The following is a 19,712-nucleotide window of genomic DNA, read 5'->3' on the forward strand; positions in this document are numbered from 1 at the left end:
AAGATAAATTTCTTAAACTACTTTATAGAACGTTTAAATAGCTTGGTTTTAAGTGCTAACAGATATATGTACGCCTAAAATTTCTCAAGATATATTGTTTCTAGAAATTTCCTTAAAATGTACTGAAAAAACTGTAGTGAACTTATTGCAGTAAATCTATATCTCACTTTATGCGTAGTGTGTTTTATTTTAAAATAAAATAAGCAAATTTTATATGCTAAAATAAATTGATTACTAGTTGTTCGGATAAAAGTTCATCTGGAAAATTCATATTTATATGCAAATATCAATAATTTATCTACGAAGATAAACGTTGTAAACTACTTTATAGTACATTAAACTATCTTTAATTTCTATATAGGAAGATGGTCAGGGTTGCGGTCAAAAGTGAAACAAAAATAGTTTACTATTTATTTTCCGACGTTTCGCCCCACTTTGTAGGGCTTCATCAAGGCTAAAAAGATACAAAATGATACAATGATAAGAATAAAAATAAGTAACAATGGCAAGAGTAAAAATTTTTATAAAATACGTAAAACATACAGTTAAAAAATTGAAGATGTTCTCCTTTAACAGCAGCCCTGACCATCTTCCTATATATCAATTTTTACGGTCAACTATGTATATATCTTTAATTTCATTGCCAGCAGACATCTGTACCTCTTACGATTCCTGAGATATAGTGTTTAATAAATCAAAAAAGTTGTCAGAACGACTATAATTCAACATTTTGTGGATTTATTTTGTCAAATATTATTAAAACTACTAAATCTATGAAGATAAACGTTTTACACTATTTATAGTACATTTAACTAGCCTTAATTTGGGTGCTGGAATACATCTATACGTCTAATGGTTCTTGAGATACATATTTTCATAAATCAAAATTTTTTTTCATAAGAAAATTTACTCTACCCTAAATTATCTTAGATTTTCTAGTGTTGTAGATATTTTTAATGATACAGAGCTAGGAATGAAAAATTAATTTTTTTTAAACTTTTTGAAACAGCCGCTATTTTTTTTATTCTCCCTACGTATACTAGGCGTCTGCCTCAACTTCGTCACTCAACGGCGTCAGACTCATCAATTTTGAGTGAATTGAAAAATGAAAATTTTCCTCATACCTCTAAGTTAGTTATCAAATCCTTCCATATTATATATTTACCTATTTTTCATTACTAGTAAAAATGCGAAATGGTTATTCTAAACAAAAAATTATTATTATTTTTTTTTTTTTTTTGGATTTTAAGCCTCGCCAACCGATTTCAAAGAGAATAAGACCTAGCTGAAATTTAAAACCAGTTAATTGTACACTGATATATCGAATATAACCAAAATTTTTATAGCCGTTTTTGGTAAATTTAAAAAAAAGGTGAGAAAGATTCCATGAAGCGGCAGTATTACAGTTGCTATAGCCTCTCAGAGATATAGCCTCCTAAATATGTATTTTAATTGTTTAACTATTTGGAAGGCAACTATCCTCACCATTATACAAAAAATTAGTTACGACGTTTTTCAATTTCAGGCACTTTTTAAGTATTGCTCGATTAAACTATCTTAATTCTCCTCTTTCCGTTTGAAGCAAATATTTCAAATAGTGATATAGAACCGTCGCTCTCTGTGGGTCATAGTGGGGCAGGTCAGGCTGCAAAGGATGGCCTTTTTTAGTGTTATGATCTCCTCTTGTGAGCCTGATAATAGTATAAGAGCCGGGAAGAAAAAAAGGCAGTTATCTCACCCCAATTTTTTATTACTTTAATGAAAACTATGTATAATTACAAGTCAAAACTAATGAGTCTGCCAAGTATAGGTAGGGGGAATAAAAAATGGTGGCTGTTTCAAAACATTAATTTTTCGTTCGAAGCTCTATATCTTAAAAACTACCAACAACACTAGAAAATCTAAAAGAACATTATTGAAAGAAGAGTAAATTTGCTGAAATATTAGCCCTAATAGAGCTATTTACGTCCAATAGTTCTCGAGATATAGCCTTTTAAAAAGCAACTTATGCACGGAAATATCAGTAGTTAGATAATTTATTTTGAGAAATCTATATCTCAGGAACTATGCGACGTAGAGATGTCTATTAGCGATCAAATTAAAGCTAGTTTAATGTACTATAAAGTAGTTTATGACCTAAGTAGTAGGAATAGTAGTTTTCATGATATTTGCTATCATTAGCAAGAAGGACTGTCGTTCCCTAAGGGTCTTAGTGGGGCGGGTCCGGTCGTGAAGGATGGCCTTTTTTTGTGTTATGATCTCCTCTTGTGAGATTGTGACATGCTGTAAATTGAACAACCTACTCGCTATAATTTAAATAGTAAAATGAATATAATAAAGAAATAATAAAATTTATCAGAAGGCTGAGAAAAACAAATTTTTTGAGGTTGTTTTTTTTTATTTAGGTTGTTTGGGATACTTAATATTTTTGACTAAGGGTACCTCAAAACGCACATTTGTTTCCATATACAGGTAAGTGAAAGTAAAAAATACAGAATGAAAAGGAAAAAAAACAGAATTTGGGGCTTAAAATATCCAGATCACCTATTTCAGTAAACAAGAAAGTAATTAATTTTCTATATTACGAAAGTTTGTTATTATTTTAATTCAAAAACATAATTAATATCGAGATTGAAAAAGTTAACTTTTCATTTTGATTAGGAAAATTGATGAAAGTAAATATTTAATACTCAAGTTAGACCTAGTCTAGAACGTTTAAATTAATTTTAAGCTCGTATTTGATCATACTGAAAGATGATATATTTCTCTAATTCCCGATTTGAACTTGAAATGCCACTGTTATCATTTTGAAGGACTTTAATATCAATTATCATTTACAATATGTGCTCCAAAGAGAAGTTGAGTTGGCCAACTGTTCGTATGTAAGTAGAGGATGGAAGCATTTATTAAAATTGAAATTGAGATAAATGAGTTTAATGGTTTGAATAGGTGAATAAGTAAAAGTAAGAAATTGGGATAACATAAATAAAAGTAAACAAAATTAATTTATCTAACAAACAATAAAAAGCCACTAGTATAAGAGTCCAAGAGGAGAATAAAAGGCAGTTATTTAACCCCAATTTTTTATTACTTTAATGAAAACTGTATAACTATAAATATTTCCAAGTCAAAATTAATTATTCTGCCAAATATAGGTAGAGGGAATAAAAAATGGCGGCTGTTTCAAAACGTTGAAAAAAATATATTTTTTAATCGGAGCTCTATATCCTTAAAACGACTAATCTAAAATAGAGTAAATTTGCTAAAATATGAGTAATAGAACTATTTACTTTCAATAGTTCCCGAGATATAGCTTTTTAAAAAGCATCTTTTCATAAAAAATTCACGGAAAAATCAGAAGTTAGTGAATTTATGTTGAGAAATCTATATCTCCAAAACCATTCGACAAACAGGTGTCTATTACCACTCAAATTAAAGTTAGTTTTATGTGCTATGAAGATGTTTGTGACGTCTATCTTCGTAAAGTTTTTTTTCTCTGTGTGTGAAAAAGGAAAATAATGGAATTATTGGAGAAGATAGTTAGGGGATGCGTTCAGCAAAAAAACAAATTATTTATTTATGTTCTTTTTGCTGACCGCACACGTCGACCATCTTCTCTAATTATTAATCTACGGTCAAATATTATGGAAAAAATGGAAAAGTAGAGACGTACCTTAATTATCCATTCGCCATTTTGTGAAAAATCCTAAATCAGACCTAATGCTGGATAGTCACTCCATTGTCCGCATGGTTCAACTGCTGTCACGGTGTGGTGGCGCCTTCTGTGGATAAGTAGAGTAGATATTAGGAATAAATAATTATTAAGCGGAACTAATTCTTTGATTTTGTGTTTTTGACGTATTAAAAGTCTTTAGACATGGTGAATGAAAATTACTCTTCCTAATTTAAATTGTTTATACTTCATTTCATTACATTTTATAACGACGTTTCGAAGCTGTTACCCCATTATCAGATAACTACAAACAAATTCACTATATTCATTCTAGGCTGGCAACAATTAATAAATATAGTACAATTTCATTTTTAAATTTAAAAACAATTACTGATTAAATGTATCTTTTAATATAACATTTTATGTTTCCCTTATTAGTCTTTAGTAATTAAAATCTAAAAAATTAAAACATAGTTTTTAATTTTTTAGATTTTAATTTTGAGCAAAACAAGAGTAATTGTAAAAATATCAAAAAAATCAACCCAACAACACTGGCATAACGTAGTATAGAATTTAAACATGATTTTGATTTTAAAAATCCAAAAATTGTAGACATAGTAAATCACATAAGACATAAAAAAAATAAAAGAAGCAATATATACATTGGTTGATTTTAATTAATAATACAATAATTGATTTTAAAGCAGATACCAAAAATGTATGTACATATTACATAGATATAGTAAATCCTTTAGTAATTTAATGTTGTACAATATTATTGGTAATTGTAATGAATTTAATACATTAGTGTGCTGGTGTAATATAATTTAAGAAAATATTGTTAATATTTAGTTATCTTTTGTGAAACAGAGGTTGGAAAGATTTGATTGAGATTGTAATCTATTTGTTATCAATGGTAAAAATAACCTGATTCAAGAAGCTATATTAGAGTTTAAATTTCCTTATTTATTTATTTATTTTTTTTTATTATTTATTTATTGTAATTTACAACTGTACAAAATAATACAATTGGTAAATATGTAGTATGTTTCATATACACTTGAAAATCTTGGGAAGGAACCACCCATTGGTGGTACTTCAAACATTAATTTAAACTAGAAAGTCCCGTGGCCATCTTCTTTTCAGACGCCTCGGAGGATTATCAGGGATTGTTAAGGATGAAAGATTAAGAATTAATGGGTTAGGATGGTTAAGGAGTTTGGAATAAAAAGACGCATATCTGTTTTGGGTCAAATCTGCAACGAATGGGATGTTAAGGTCTTTATGAATGAGTTTATTTGTGACGTAATAAGGAGCATCAAGGATTTTACGTAGAATTTTGGATTGTAACGATTGGATGCGGGAAGAATTTGATGGTTTGGTGGAGCCCCAGAGCTCAATTCCATATGTCCAAATTGGTCTGATTATTGTAGTGTATACTAATTTTTTGTAATGAATGGGAAGTTTAGAGCGTTTGTCAAGTAAGTGTTGTAGCAATCGGAATCTACGAGCAGTTTCTTGGCGTTTCAGTCTTGTGTGTGGATTCCAAGTAAGTCTCTTGTCAAGATGGAGTCCTAAGTATCGAATCTGTTCAACATGTGTTAGTGGTGTATCTAGAAAGGATACTGTAGGACAGGAGGGCAGAGGTTTACGACGGAGAGTAAAGGTGATCTGGTGGGATTTTTCAGGATTTATTTTGATTCTCCAGTTTTCACACCATTCTTCAATAGATGTTATGTGTGCCTGAAGTGTTTGTGATGCATTAGTTGGGTCGTTGTTTACAAAAAGTATACATGTGTCGTCAGCGCCTTATTTATTCAAATTAAAAAAATAAACTATGGTATATTTATTAATTGTTGCATGCATAGAATGACTATTGTGAATTTGTTTGTACAAACCTGATGATGGGATGACAGCCCCGAAACGCAATAAAACAAAATATAAAAAATTTAAATTAGGAAGAATACTGTTCATTCACAATATCTAATTACATCAATGAAACTCATTCAGTGGATTACATAACTTTAAGTAAAATTCTAGACAAATCTAAGCTTGGATAGTGCTTTTTAGCAGCCATTTTGAATTTTAAGCAGCTCCTACTTTAAAGAAACATAATGATTTGTAACCAGTGGAAGGTGTCTGGGGAAGTATCTAATTTGTTTATAATTCTTTTACTCCACAAAATTACATATTTATATCATTATCATTTTGGGAAACAATTTGTTATCGTTTTTTATTTTCACTTGGAATACATAGTGAGGGGAAGTATTACAATCGTGCAAAATTTCACATTAATCTCTAAATCTTAAAAACTACCAACAACAATAGAAAATCTTACATAGCTTGTTAAATAGCAACATTTCACAAAATTGATGTACAGAACGTACTGAAAGATCAGTAGTTAGTGAATTTATTTTGAAAACTCCATATCTCAAAAAACATTCGACGTACAGATGTCTATTAGCACTCAAATTAAAGCTAGTTTAAAGGGCTATAAAGTAGTTTATGACGTTTATCGCCGTAGTAGTAGTAGTTTTCATGATATTTGCTAAAATAAATTGATTTATTGTTGTTCAGACACATTTTCATTTGCCAACTTTATATTCATATGTGAATATCATAAAAACTACTACCCTTACGAAGATAAGTGTCATGAACTATTTCCTATATTTTTAGTGCTGACAGGCATATGTGTGTCTAATGGGTCTACAGATATATTTTTTTCAAAAATCAAAACTTTTATACGAACAACTAGAAATTAACAGTTTGTGAATTTGTTTTGTCAAATATCATAAAAACTACAACTCCTACAAAGATATACGTTATAAACTATTTTATAGTAAATTTAACTAGCTCTAATTTGAGTGCTGACAGAAATCTGTACGCCCTACGGTTTCTGAAATAAAGTTTTTCATAAATCAAACTTATCGTCCGAACAACTATAAACCAATTTATTTTAGGAAATATCATGAAAACTACTATTCCCTTAGGGAACAACAGTCCTATTTGCTAATGATAGCAAATTTCATAAATACTACTATTCCTACCAAGTTAAAGTCCATAAACTACTTTATAGTACATTAAACTAGCTTTAATTTGAGTGCTAATAGACATTTATATGTCACATAGTTCCTGAGATATAGATTTCTCGAAATAAATTAATTAACTACTGATCTTTCAGTACATTTTTAAGAAATGTTGCTTTTTAAAAGCATAATCGAGCTATATCTCGAGAACTATTGGACGTAAATAGCTCTGTTAGGGCTTCTATTTCAGCAAATTTACTCTTCTTTAAATGATGTTCTCTTAGATTTTTTTGTGTTGTAGTTTTAAAGATACAGAGCTCCGAATAAAAAAATTAATTATTTTTAACGTTTTGAAAAAGCAGCCATTTTTTATTCCCTGTACCTATACTAGGCAGACTCATCAGTCTTGACTAGTAATTAATTATACCTAGATTTCATTAAAGTAATCAAAAATTGGGGTGATATAACTGCCTTTTTTTCTTTCCGGCTCTTGTACTATTTGTTTAGTTACAACTTAGAGCAGTTATGAGGTTAAAACAGGTGACCAAATTTTTTTTTCTTTTTTATCAGTTAATTCAAATTAATTTATACCTGAAATATTGACTATCAAAAAATAATACAAAATTACAAGTTATGAAAATAAGTTGTTTTTCCCACCAATAATTCAACTATTTTATCAATCAATAAGAATTATCCATGTAAAGTTTTAATCTATATTTAACATTGCCAGTGATATGTCAATACCCCCCTTACCTATATAAGTAATGATACTTCATCAATGAACAAAGAACTTAAATGAAAATCGTATAATCTGGATTTGAGCCAATTTCAATTATTAATTCTAATTTATTATTAATTAATTAAGGTACAGAATGTCGAATACAATCTTCTCAAAAAAAATTCCCCAAAAAAAAAAAATTCACTATTATACCAACATGCTCGAAAACTTGGGAAAAACTGTTTTCTTTATATGGGTGCCGGGTCACGTGGGGATCACTGGAAATGAACTGGTGGACATTGCAGCTAAACAAGCACTTGCTCTTCCAGGTCATGGCACGGCCATTCTGACACCACAAGAAATAAGTCTTCCAAATGAAAAATGAGATATTATCTAGTTGGCAAGCCATGTGGGATGAAAGCCCGCCAAGCAAATTAAAAATTATCAAAAAAACCATGGACCACATCAAAAGCGTTCCAATCGCAGGGAGGAGGTAGCTATTGCCAGATTGAGAATAGGTCATACGAGTTTAACTCATAGATATCTTATCAGTAAGCAGCCACCGCCAAAGTGTCAATACTGCAACAGTGTACTTACGATCAGTCACATATTTGAGAAATGTCATTTTTATTCTGCGAACTTGAGTAGATTGGGAGTAGGACCGAGTGTATCGGATGCTCTGAATGATGACCAGAAGAACGTGGAAATGGTCTTAGTTTTCTTAAAAAGGAATGGCCTTTTGAATAAGATTTAAACCAGAAAATCTGTTATAGGTAATAAAAAATACCAACAGAAGTAATTATTTAAATTTTTTTTCGAAATTATTGAAAGTGAAATAGAGTTATAGAAATAGAAATTATAGAAATAGAATATAAAGCACGAAACATGGGCGTTGATGACCTTTGGGTTTTACGCCCTAAAGCCCCAGACAACAACAACAACAATCATCTCAAATGCCTTCCACGGCCAAACTGACTGTCTAATAAAAAAACTGCTAACAAAAAAGTTATAGATACGCTACAAAAGTTTCACTTCTGGCCACATTGCTACTATCTGTTGGTCAGTAAATGAACTACAACTACTTGTGAGCTGCCGAGATTTGCCTTTTACTTTGGATGCCCTGTGTTTTTATTTAGTTATCGTTTTTATTCGTATTTTTTCTTCATGTACTTATTTATTTTTACAACAAAATTTGTATTGGACTAGCTAGGTATTCAGTAATAACAAAACAAAACTGCGGTCTATTCATGAATTATATTAGTTGCATTAACTACCCATGAACATGGAAGTAAAGTACAAAAGGCACAGGTAAGTAAGGTACCTCTAAAATGAGTTTATCCCTGGTTTATATAACACAAGAAGGCCCCTCACCTCTGGACTCAAAATAGCTCCTGAATGGATAACTCATATGTAAAATTAAAAATAACAGGTAACCTTAAAATACCAAAGGTAGTAAAAGGTAAGACACAACACGAATTACTTTTTCTTTTTTACACAGTAATGCACTACTAATTCACATTTTATTTCTGTTTTTTATAGGGTTCGGAAAAAAAAAAAAAATATCCCTGGTTTATCCCTGAGCACCCTTCTCCCTCTGTTTCCCACAGACTCTTCTTAGATGTACAATACCTATTTTAACTGCAATTGATAATCAATGAATATTGAATATCACATATCTTTATCTTTGGTACCAATAAATTTAGCGTGTTCAAACAGGTTCAATAATTGGCACTATAAATACATTTTGCTATATATCAAGGTTTTGACAATTCCCACAATATGATGAATGTCGTAAAATAATTTAGCCACATCTGCTCTGATACCTGTTCTTCAAGAAGGGATACTTCTCAACAAACTAAGGGTACCTCTGTGTTTGTGTACCACAGCTTTGTGAACCACAGTTCCTTCCAATTGTGAACCACAGTTCTTTCCAAGCGGTTAATGGGTCATACATGCTGAAGAGACAAAAGCTATTAAGAGGTAAAGATCGATATACCCTGTGATCGGCAGTGGGTTCCCACCCCATCTCAGGACCTAGAAGAGACCCTCACCTAGGGGGCGTTGTAACTTATACCTAATGAGAAATAGGATTCTAAAAAGGCGACATTCCTTTTTGGATCAAGTGAAGACAGAGAGAGATGTGGTAGAGGCACAGAAATAAGAAGACAGGCTAGAGAAGAGGTCCTGAGAAGGGCTCTTCAGAAATGGAACTCCACAGCAACGACAAAACCCAAGTTACTATACCTCACAACATGAATCATCCAAATCAGAAGCTATTTAGATACATTAGGTAACAATGCATAATGTAAACAATATTTTATGGTAAACCAATTATCTGAATCATTTCAATCATATTATAATTTCCTTTAATCATATCAGTGTAAATAAACACTTTGTTCCTTGAAATATTTTATATACTATTATATTACCCAATACCACCACTTATTATATTATATAATTAATGGTAACAACATTTTATAAATATAAAGGAATTTAATTGGTAAACTGGTAAACACACAAAAGGCCTGTAGAAAAGAATCCAATTATAATATTAGTTTTGCAGGACTCAATATAAATTAATTAATTAACTTATTTTGGATAATTGCCTTCAGCTATTATCCTTGTATCCCGACTAAATCCTGAGACAGTACATAGCAATTTATACACATTATAATTCCAAAGACATTATTAACTAATCAAATTTGGTTGGTAACTAGTAAATTGGATAATATATTAATTCAGATATAGCAACTTAAAAATCGATAGGATTGGCCTGAAACATTGAAGTTGGAAGAAAAAATATATACAGGCCTGTAAAAAACTATAGACTCGACATAGAAAATTGAAGTATTTATAAAATTTAAAAGTAAATTCATAACACAATAAATTTTTTAGACTTCTTTTTATGTTATTAGATTGGCAAGAAGCTTTAAATGGCCTTTGATAATTTATGAAAATCAGATTTTGTAAAAAAAAAATCTTGTTTATGCTGTGAATAAGTAAAAACTCAATGTTTATTTTTCTATTGTCAGGTGTATTAATGGATTAATACCACCTCAGTTTTCTTCCTACTTTTGAAAAGAGATTATATATATTTTTTTTTAAACTGTATGACTTTGGGTTAATTAGTCTTTTCTTTAATTATGCTGTGCGGAACTACTCACTGAAATTGAGTAGGAAAGGATAATGGACATAGGAAGAGGTGGCTCATGAGATAAACTGCTCCCAGGATTAGCCAAAAACTTTTTAAATTGCTGCCCAGACAATTATGGGAAAAAGGAAAGAGATGGAAGACCTCCAAATTTTTCCAATCGTGTGAAACAGGTGACTTTGAGAGAAGTCACGAAAACGGGAGCATCCTCTGCACAGATTGTGAGGCAATTCAATTTATTAATATATAAATATTATAAATTATAATAAATATTTATATAAATAGTTATAACCTGGAAATCACATATGACAACTTTGAAAAAAAAAGACTGAATCATCAACTACATCAACAATATCATCATAAAAATAATTATTACTTACAAACTTAAAATATACAAATTAGAAGATAGTTTACCATAGGAAGTAATGTGATTGAAACAAGGATGACAAATAAACCAGTTGTCGACTGTTAATTACAACAGCCCTGACGAAGCCCTGGAAAGTGGGGCGAAACGTTCGTTAATAATAGATAGTTTTGACTACCATTTTGATACCTTTATTGACCACCACCCGAACTATCTTCCTACAATTAAAATATACAACATGCTGCTTATACCGATATGGAATTACACCACTCAGGTGTGGACCCCCAGCAAAAAATCCCACCTTCAGATCATTCAGATCTTTTAATTGAAATTTGTATGGTACATCATTCACAGTCCCTTTCACATCACAAACAAATCATTACACAAGGGCCTGGACATACCCTTTGTGCCTGACAAAATAAAAAAAAATTACAAAACTTTTAATGTCTCACTCATTGGAAATCCCAACCTACTGGTTCAAACATTACTGACTGACACAATCCAACAAAACTGAAATGCCTCTGGGGCAGGGATCTGCTACATTAGGTGGATGTACCAAGTCAGGAGTGTCTTTATTGGAAGGTTTCTCCACTTATGAATTCATCTTAATCCTATGTGAAGATTTTCAAATGAATCACAAATTTACACTAAATGCCAAAAGGAATATGTAAAATTAGAAAATAAAGAATAGTAACATTTAGAAATAAAAAATATCAGAACAAGTTAAAAGAATGAGTAAAATAGAATAAATGAATAAGTTAAAAGTAATAAAAGAAAAGAAATCTATTTATTTATGATAAAAATTTACAAACTATATCTAAATCAATTTTTACAGTAAATCAACCAAAATGACCTTCTGAAAAGTTACTATCCAAATAACCACACTGATAAAAAAATTTTTATAAGTTTGTTACCAAACCACTGAAAAATGATTATACAGTAGTACTAAAAAAAAATGAAACAAAAAAAGTTTAAAATGCAATTAATTTTTCTTAAATAAAATTATTTTTTTATAAATATCAATCAATCAGAAATTTGGAACAAAAGGATAAATAAAGTGGATCTTCCAAAAATATACAAATCACATATAAGATCGTTTAATTATGTCAGCACCCTTTTCTGCGAGCATGATTGTAGGAGCATTCGTATTTCTTTTAGGAACTGTTGGCATAACTGCAGCATCAATAACCCTTAAGTTTTCTATTCCTTTGACTTTTAACTGAGGAGTCAGAACTGCTGTCTCATCATCTTCAGCACCCATTTTCACTGTTCCTACTGTTCCTATCTGTGCATGTGCAAAAGAACCTGAATAATTATAAATAGCACAATGTATATAACTACTGTCCGTTTTGTTTGCACAAAAAGGTTGGTACTTCGTATATAACTTAGGAGAATGCTCCATCATTGTTGGTGCTCTCATAAGTCAAAAACTTTTTCTAAGCCTTTTTTTAGAACTTCTTTATCTCCAAGATTGGTTAACAGCCTTGGATTTATTAATGGTGGATCATGAAAACGATTACTTAAGTGTACCAATGCTCCTTGGTTCGAGACTTATAATGCCGTAAGGAGCCTTATAATGCTTTTGTTGTTGGATCCAAGGACAAAAGTAAGGAATACAATCTGAAAATTAGGTGGCTTAGACTTATCATAAGTGTTGAAGAAAGCAGTGGCTTCTGCACCGACTCCTGCGAGGGATCCTGAGTGCTTATCAACATATTGAAACATGCTATCATTAGTTTTCCATAAGTCTTCTACGAAAGTATGAGCATTATTTAATCTGAAATACAAATCTACCATAGGATGATCTTGAAAATTTTCACCAACTGGCAAGTTGGGAATTACATCTATACCATGTCTTTCTAGCTCTTTCCTAAGTCCAATGCCAGATAGCATTTGAATTTTTGGTGAATCAATGGTACCAGCAGATAAAATAACTTCTTTATCCGATGCTGACTGGTATGATTTACCTTTATGAAAATATTCTATTCCTTTTGCCTGTTTATTTTCAATAATAATCTTGGTTACAAAAGTATTTTTAATGATGTGAAGGTTTTTTCTATTTTCAATAGGATTCAAGTAAGCTTTCGAGGTACTCTCACGTTTATGATCTTTGATTGTAAGTTGAACGTAGCCAATTCCATTGTGCTTAAGACCGTTATAGTCTACATTTTATTATTTCATAAATTGAATAAGATTCTATTAATCCTCTAAACAAAGTACAATATAGTTAAATATAGTTATTTATTCAATTCTAATAAATAATATTCATGTACAACAAAAATTCCCATTTTCAGTGTTATCAAGGTAAAAATAACAAATATCAACTCCATTTCTGCCAATAATAGAACAGTTTAACAAAAGATAATGAAGCTGTTTATATATGAATGCAATTGGAGGAAATAAGTCTATTTCTCCTTTAATTATTTACCAAATTCTATAAGATTATAAAATATAATAATATTTTGTATTTATCTATTGTTTATTATTGCTAACAATGGAAACTGGTAATTTATTTCAAATAAACAAAATTAAAAATACTCTATATGAAGATTTTTTTTTAAATTCGTCATTTAAGCCAATTTAAACTATTTCAATAAATATACGAACTATTTGATATCATAGAACACTTAATTTAATTTATTTACTGAGTTTAACAACAATCATTTGATCGGTTTTAGAGAATATCCTAAAAAAAGTTATAATTGATTATCTAAAGTGGCACTTCTGGTAGGTCGATTTTAATAATAATGTTGCTTTAACATTTCAGGCATACACATGCGCTAAATATGTAATTTCAGTTTTGTAAAACATTTTCTTTTTTTCTGAGCTAGACTGTTCACACGCATGATGCACACAGACCATTTTGTAAGACTTGATTTTTTTTGTTATTTCACTTACTATATATTCTGTAAATCAGTAAGTGAAAGTAAACAAATTTAGATACAGCAAAAATTAGTAGAACTATAAAAAATTTAGAACCAGTACATATTATGAAAAATAAACAAAATGTGGTATTTTTAAAACATTGTAAAAAAACATCGGAGAATATAACTCAGACATCAATAATTAAATAAAATATTTTAAAAATTAATAATAAAAATAAACAAAGTTTCAAGTTGGTTTTTAAATAGGCATAGTCTAAATAGATTATATACATATATAAAATAGTACAGGATTAACAGAATAGTAGAGAGAAAAAACAAATAGTTTCAGTCTAACATAGCTAATCCATTAATGAGGCTATGATAAAAATATTGTTAGATACAGATAAATGAATTTTGTATTTAAATAAATAATACTTGATATTTAAAGAGTTAAATATACTAATAATAAACAGCCATTATTAAAGAAACAACATAAGAAAAAATATTTTAAGAAAGATTTACATAGTTTTAGAATACTAAAACACTAGACTAAAAATACAGCTTTATGGTTTAGAATTATTAAAGAAATTTTTAGCCTATTCTAAAATAAATGAAACATAATATTACAGTAATAATAATTAAATATTGATCAATACTAAATATTGATAAATATTAAATATTGATTTATGTTAAATATTGATAATAATGTTGTAGTAAGTTAGAATTTTCAAAAAAAGGTTAAACAATAAAAAAAGAATATTAGATCATGAATTAATGAATAATGATGGAAATAACTTAATAACTGGTATAATGCCTGAAACATATATATATATTTTTAACATTATTCAAAAAACATTTGTCGTAACCCTCTCACACGCTTTCCTTTCCTCCTCTAGATATTTTCTACTTTTTACTTTTTATTTTTTACCCACTTGTAACGTTTCCTTTTAAAAACACTTAGTCATTCTTGTAACGCATTTTTTAATTTGGAGTATTTTACTTTTGTATTTTACCTACTTATTCAATTACCTATGTATACATTTTATTTTCCACTTCTCTCATCACTTTATTTTATTAATTCCATTCTGTAAAATTAATTACTTTATGTCATTCTGTTTATATTTTATTTTTTATTTTCTGTTTTCGTTCGTTGTTATCTTATTCTGTTCTTAGCCCTGAGGCTAGAAATTCTAGCCAAAACGTTGACACAATTGAATAAGTTACATCAACTTATTTGTGTTTTATTTTGACCGCACCTCCAACCATCTTCTCCTCGTATAAGACATCCACGGTCAACTATCTCTCATAATTATCACCTCAATATATTTACTACATTATTTTTTTCTATTTATTCTTTTATTATTAAGTATCTTATATTTATATATTTTTATACTCCTCAAAGCATTGAAAAATATAGTAGAAAATAACCTAACAAAAACCAAAACAGAAATTAAAAATTCTTGATAGTACAGAAGGAAATATTGAAAAAAATTATAAATAGGAAAAAGTAAGATGTTTGAAACAGGATTTTGTTAGCCCTACAAAAAAAAAAAAAAAAAAAAAAAAAAAGTTAAATGAAGTAATATACATTTAAAATAATCTAATATACATAAATATTAAACTTAAAGTTAAAATATGTATACATACATAAATCAGACATCCTATAGAGGAATATTTTAAGACATTAATATAATAAAGTTATAAATGCGAATAAAAGTTTCAAATAGGAAAATTAATTTTTTTCATTAAAAAATAATTAGTAAAAGTGTACAATCTAAACTTTCAACTAATTACAAAAGACTCATTTATATGACACTAATAAAGTCTATCTGGTTTTAAGGAGTTGAGCTTTGGGACTCCACTAAACGAATTCCTCTCGCATCTAATCCTTACAATACCAAATCCTTCATAAAATCCTTGATTCTATTTTATTTATTTATACTTATTTTGTCACGAATCAAATCATCCATCAGGACCTAAATGTTCCATATGTTGCTAATTTAGACAGAACCAGATACCAATCCATCCATGATGAACTTCCCAATCACCCAAACCCACTTGTTTCTAACCTAGCTTCTCTTTTGAGACCTGATAATCATTCTAGGCCCCTGTAAAAAAAAATGGCCTTGAGATTACCTCCTCTAGAAATGTTATTGGGGTTCTATAAATGGGTAGATTCTCCACATGTTTGTATTATATCATTGTATAACTAACATGAAATTTGCTTGTTGTATATATTTTAATACAGTTGTAAATATTAATAAATATTTTTTTTTTAAACACATATTTAATTTTTGTCAGGCCAACAGAATCTTGTTTCATAACAAACAGTCCTAACACAAGTCTAAGAGGCACATTTAGAAGTAATTTTTCTAAAGTTTCTTAAAGTTGTCAGTAATCTTTCTACCCATTTTTTCTTCAAACTCCCTATTATTCATTTCAATAAATTCAGCCTTTGAAAACTCAAGAATAAACTTCACAGTACAACTGCAATATTGCAAGTTGGGATTTCGCATATCCACAACAAATGAAGTGTGCATGAACTTTTAATTTCTCGTAATTTAGCTCTATCCACTGCCAATTCTCTATTATATTTTCCTCTGAACATATACCGGACATAACCAGTAATTTTTATACTCAATGTGTTGAAGAGTCCTAGGGACTCCAAAATTAAAAACTCTCTTTATTGAAGCATTTTTTATTATATGTTTTATATCATATATTATATTTTATACCATATATCATATTTTATTATATGTTATATATCATATATTATTATACTGTTATTGAAGCATTTATTATATTTAGAATAATTTAGTATAAGCATTAAAAGAAATAAACTTCCATAGTTATAAACAACTCAGTGAAATAGATATATTATAGCACTATGCTACTATTTAACGAGCTTGGGTTCAAATTCGGCTAGGCAGATAATTAATTATGATTCTGTTAAATCAGCAGTGAATCAAGCCTATGGTTCTAAGAGCTCAGGTGCACACCCAACAGCCTCCATAATGAGGGGAAAATCAGTTAGTTAAATAAATCACCTCCTTCCACTACTTCTATAAATAGTACTTTCTTATAAAATACTGAACATCTGACCCTTCATGTATATATACAGACTTACAGAATAAATATAATTACAACTTGACGAGTCCCAAAACTAAGTAACTGATATTGATCTTTTTTTTCTTTGTTTTGCATAGTAACTTTTGTGTCTCTCAGTAATATGACTTCTTGCATGACATAGCTCTATTTCAAATCATACCAATGAAATCAGTTACAGCAAAAAAGAATGTGTTAAAATTTTTATGAAGTTTCTCTGTCATCGTTACAGGAATGAAACATTTTGAAGTAATGTATAGACGGTCTGTGTTTTGTCAACAATGTTTTCAATTTATAATGTATGTATTTTTTTTTTGCTCGAGTTTTGTAATGTAACATGAGGTATGTGTTTGTGCAGCAGTGGTATTTTTTGTAGCAACTTGAAAATATCCATCCAAATCTCGAATCATGCCTGTTCTAATAGATTTATAACAAATACATGAAGCAAAAATGGATTGGCTAATAGGATTATCATAAGCAGCTGTTTAGCTATAGTCTCAGCTCTCCCTTTGCTATAGATTGAGACTCAAAGATGTCTCCATAAGAGGGACAGGGTCTATTATCTTATCTCCCCCAATAATTTAAAACCTCAAAGAGTTGGAAAATTTGAGAGCCTACATAAAACAGTGAAAATTGTGAGCATTCTAATCGGAATTACTACAATTTCATATCTCTGAATACCAACATCTATACTTCTAAAGTTAAGAAATTTGATATAAATCATGATTTTCATTATAAATAAAATAGTAATGTTGCCTGGTATCAATGTTCATAGGTGTTTTCACTTTTCAGGCAAGCTGAAAGTTGAAATTTAAATATCCCATAATATAGTTGAAAAATCAAAAATCTTCATACAGTTGGGAAATCTAGTCAATATTATGGGAAAATTAAGATTTTGCCTCTCTCAAAAATTGCTTTACCAAGATCTCTGTTAAAACGTTTATGTATTGGTCCATAACCTTAATGAGATAAGTTACGCATTTCGAATTCAGTAAGGGGTGATCTTGATTATAGGGTGTTGAGGATGTCACATGATCATTCGATATAAAACTTAAGATAAAATAAAAGGAAGATGGTCTGGGAGCGGTCAAAGAAAAAACTCAAATAGTAATAAAACTAATAAATGTGAGCTAACATTTCGCTCCATGTTGCAGGGCTTCATCAGGGCTAAAAAAGATACAAATACTAAAATAACACTTAAATCATGGTTGAACAAAGGTGTGGCTAATTATGATTTAATGATAGCCCTGCAACATGGGGCAAAACGTTGGCTCACTTTTGTTTTATTATTATTTAAGTTTGTTCTTCAACCACACTCGAACCACCTTCCTTTTGTTATCACACATGATCAATCAACGATCTTCCATTAAGATACAATAGTTGGCAGTATTAAGCTAGGAGACAATGAATGTCAGAGTTACAGTCAAACTCAAGCTGAAAACAGTATCAAACTGCTTGATAAAATTTATTATATAGTTTTATATGTTCTGTTCAATTTCAACAACCATCCTCAGCACCTTGGCTTCTAGAAATTAAAGAAGATGCAACTGATTCTCCTCTACTTCAAACGATTGCCACTTTCTTAAAATATTAAAATAATTGATCGATTTTTTTTTTTAATATAAGAAGATGGTCAGGGTTGCGGTCAAAAAAGAACAAATAGTTCATCATCATTTAATGTCCAACATTTTGCCCCACTTTGCAGGGCTTCATCAGAGCTGTTCAAAGTGATAGATTAAACCCATTATATAAATAATTTTTATATAAATATATATAATTTTTTAGGTTAACAAGGGTGCTACGAAATTATTTTATTCACCGCAAGTAGGATGCTCTGAATATTAAAGGTTACCAGAGCAAAAACATTTTTAGAACCAGTGCTATAAGGCATGAAACAAGTATTCTAGTGATACCGCATTAAAAAAAAATGACATTTGACCATTACCTCAAAACAAATTCTTGTATTTTTAATGATAGATAAGTCAAACCAATGAAACAAAAGTCCTGGATTGCCTTTTTTTTTTTTTTATGTTACTATTTCAAAGGCTGGTAAGAGATATGTATAGTATAGTACCCTTTATTATCTTTCAAATTGATTGCATTAAATAAAATCTTTCAGAAAAGAATACTGAATTATATCAAACCATCACAGATTATTATTTTTGAAACATTTTTAAATTAGAAAAAAAGATTTCATATATCTAATACTACTATCTAATACTAATCATAGATCTGAGTATCATATAGATATTAGTTTTTAAAAAAATCCAAATGAAATAAGTCATTACTTAAACATGCTTCTTCTTGTTTAACCATTGTATAGTTCCAATCTTTAACAGAATTCCAGTTCAAGTCAGACAAGAGTGGAATGTCAGATATGGTATCTTCATCACCACCTGCTTCTATTAATAAAACACTCCAGTTGTGATTTTCTGTAAGTCTGTTTGCAAGTACACAATCTGTAACTCATTATTATTTTTTTTTAAATTAGGTACATATTACAAAATTGAAATAATTATAAAATATCTCAAGTTACCTGCAGAACCTGCACCTACAATAATGAATGTATAATGTCTAATAATTCATTCTGAGACCTGTAGAGTAGTGCTGATTGAGGTTTTAACTTCTGTTGATTGTGAAGATAATAGAAATAATTAGTGTTGCCAAAAATTGCGACAAGTACCGATCCATTTTGTAAGTTTATTAATGTTATAACTAGCTTGGACGAGCAGAAGCGGGAAACTCTTCGAAATCAATAGCGCCTATATCGAAATATCTTCTTCACTAGTCAATTCATTAATCGTTAAGATA

General features: G+C 29.6%; 1 long non-coding RNA gene across 1 annotated transcript in view; it reads right to left on the reverse strand.

Moving 5' to 3' along the window:
• LOC106689942 (uncharacterized) overlaps positions 1 to 19,712 on the reverse strand; it is a 57,428-nt gene extending 37,716 nt beyond the window's left edge. The window contains exons 1-3 of the long non-coding RNA XR_001344516.2: positions 19,438 to 19,712; positions 19,190 to 19,360; positions 3,674 to 3,782 (exon numbers count right to left, since the gene is read on the reverse strand). This is a non-coding gene — a long non-coding RNA (uncharacterized lncRNA). The remainder of the gene's footprint in view (positions 1 to 3,673; positions 3,783 to 19,189; positions 19,361 to 19,437) is intronic.

This window comes from Halyomorpha halys, unplaced genomic scaffold (genome assembly GCF_000696795.3).
Source record: "Halyomorpha halys isolate HHAL.00 unplaced genomic scaffold, Hhal_1.1 Scaffold1527.1, whole genome shotgun sequence".
Classification (NCBI taxonomy): domain Eukaryota; kingdom Metazoa; phylum Arthropoda; class Insecta; order Hemiptera; family Pentatomidae; genus Halyomorpha; species Halyomorpha halys.